Source organism: Etheostoma spectabile, chromosome 15, assembly GCF_008692095.1.
Source record: "Etheostoma spectabile isolate EspeVRDwgs_2016 chromosome 15, UIUC_Espe_1.0, whole genome shotgun sequence".
NCBI classification, from domain to species: domain Eukaryota; kingdom Metazoa; phylum Chordata; class Actinopteri; order Perciformes; family Percidae; genus Etheostoma; species Etheostoma spectabile.
The window spans coordinates 30,389,984-30,391,219 of NC_045747.1; the positions used below are offsets into that span (position 1 = coordinate 30,389,984).

General features: G+C 39.9%; 1 protein-coding gene across 1 annotated transcript in view; it reads left to right on the forward strand.

Annotated features, from left to right (window-relative positions):
• Positions 1–1,236, forward strand: part of LOC116703411 (carbonic anhydrase-related protein 10) — a 136,351-nt gene that overhangs the window by 98,749 nt on the left and 36,366 nt on the right. The gene's annotated exons all lie outside the window — the stretch shown is intronic.

The window sequence follows — 1,236 nt, forward strand, 5'->3', positions numbered from 1 at the left end:
AAGGCAGAGCAGGATACCCAGGGCTCGGTTTACACCTAGCGCCATTTCTAGTGAAATTTTCATGCCATGGGAATTTTAAGATCCTTGTGTGACCAGACCTTTATAACGCTATAACCTGAATTCAGTTAGCCATTATACAATATGCAACAGAAATCAGCTGACAAGACATTTAAGATGCATTCAAATGTATAGTACAATTAATATTCTGTTCCCTGTTTAAGCAGTTGCTAGGGAAACTCTAACAGCTGCCTCAGAGTCTTTAAGCAGGTCACCACAATCATTGTAACGTTCAATGGAGTGACATCACTACTCAGCAACCAATGACATTAATCAGGTTGAAACAAGACGTGCAAGTTTGTGCAGTTAGGAGAGATCGCAACTTGGAACAAAGTGTTAAAAAGTAAGAAAGCGGAGTGTGTGTTGCGGTTGTTGAGTCACGTACAAGAGAGAAAACCATTCAGTAATATTTAGATTTTAAATGCTTAGCCTCTTTTAATGAAATAATGTTCCTTTCTGTAAGGATTATGCTGTGAATAGATTTCACGCTAGTGAGTAATGGTTTAATTTTATACTAACCCTGCAGTGGCATGCCACAATTAAACTGCGACTGAGTGCTTTCTCCTCACTTAATATATACAAACAGCAGTAATGAATATGTGACTGCAGCGAATGTCATATAATATGTATGGTTGGCATGCGGGTAAAGAGCATTAATGGTTAATGTGTTGCCAGGGGCGTTGTGAGGAGCTGACAACATAAGGCTACGGGCAACAGGAAAAGCTGTTTTAATCCGCAAAAACATATCACCTGATTTGTCATACACTGTAAATATGGAGGAATTAGTTTTATATGTCAAAGCAAGGCAAAAGGACAACCACCCTACATTAAATGCAAAATACCACCGCACAGGCATAATAAGATAAGTAAGATGATGTAGTATGAAGGGCGATAACGAGTAGTACGAGAGTAGGCAGGTTGGGGCAATGGATGGGTCAAACAACACAAGACCAGGGTTTCAAGTCCCATTCTTGTCCCACGTGTCACTTAAAGACCTCACAGCATGCTAATTTTTAGGTTCACAATTGTATTTAGAGGTTGTACCAACAGGTTTGCATGGTTTAAAGGACCCATGGCGTTCAATTTATGAGTTGTTGTTTTTTTACATTAATATGCGTTCTCCATCATGTCTATGGTCCCCCAGTGGCTAGAAATGTCGATAGGTGTAAACCGAGCCCT